Genomic DNA, 1,486 nt, shown 5'->3' with positions numbered 1-1,486 from the left:
TGGTCACAGGGATTCTTCCGGGGGACAATCAGAGTGAGATGCAGCTCAGCGCCTCGCTGAGATAAACCTTAAAATGAGATCTTTGCTCCGGGAACTCAGGATTGGCAGGAGCATTGTGTGTGTGCTCAAGTCGCTTCAATCATGGCTGACTCTTTGCAACCCCACAGACCGTAGCCCACCAGGCTTCTCTGTCCATGGATTTTCCAGGCAAGAATACCAGGACGTCCATTAAAGAGCTGCATATAAAGATTTTTATTTGTGAGTGAAAATGTTAAGTCTGAATACATGATGTAGTGGTGAAATTATATCTGTCTAGAGGCATACATTTAAATGTGGACTATCAGAAAAGAGAAAATGGCAGGGAAAAATAGAATATTTGATAGCAGTAGTGTTACTATTTCTGCCAGTGACCTGAGTGAAACATTGAATTTTTTTTTTTTAAATGGAACTTTCATAAGATCAATGTAGAGCATAGTCATTCTTGGTGCTACACATAAGAATAATTTTACACAGGTGTTCACAGGAAAGAAATCACTAGATATACCTTATCTGTTTTGCTTCATCCATAAAGATGCCACAAAGTCAGTTTCTCTCTTTCTGTCACTGTCTCTTCCAACTCCTTGTCATATACATAGACACACACAAAAGAAAATGCAAATGATGGAGAGAAATGAATGTATATGATAGATACTGCATATTCTGAAAGTTATTAGCTTTACTGTGAAGCTAAATTGTAAATTTTCCCACACGCAAATTGTTAATGCATGCATGTGTGCTAAGTCACTTCAGTCGTGTCTAACTATGTGACCCCATGGATTGTAGGCTTCTCTGCCCATGGGATTCTCCAGGCAAGAATACTGGAGTGGGTTGCCGTGCCCTTTGCCAGGGGATCTTCCCAACCCAGGGATCAGACCCATGTCTCATGTCTCCTGCATTGGCAGGTGGATTTCTTTACCACTAGCACCACCTGGGAAGACCCAAATTGTTAATATCAGCTGTAAAAAAAAAAAAAAAAGTGAGAATAACAAAGTATCACAGATTATTTTTCTCCTAATTGTTGGAAAATCCAACCAATCAATGTAGTTATGATTCACAGTAGTCAAAGATTAGATTTTGTCAAATTTAGACACACAATAGCAATATTTGTATAACATTTCAAGAGTGAAAGTTCCATTTCTTTTATGGAAAAATTTGCATTGATATGATCAAAATATATTTACTAATAATGTGTCTTTAAGAAGAACATGGTAACATTTTGCCAAAATAATGTATTTAAATATTTTGTTAATAAAAGCATACCTGCATGACACATAGACAGAAAGTAAAACATTTTAAATGAATAAAACATTGTTTCATTTATCAATTTGATTTTATTAAAATCCTGTTCCCTTATTTGAATTTCTTATCAAGGCAGATGATATCAGAAAAATAAATATTTCGTGTCCTCATATTTATTCAAATATTATTACCTCTGATAATAAGGTGA

This window comes from Dama dama, chromosome 31, assembly GCF_033118175.1.
Source record: "Dama dama isolate Ldn47 chromosome 31, ASM3311817v1, whole genome shotgun sequence".
Taxonomy (NCBI): domain Eukaryota; kingdom Metazoa; phylum Chordata; class Mammalia; order Artiodactyla; family Cervidae; genus Dama; species Dama dama.
Note: the sequence above shows the minus strand (reverse complement) of the source record.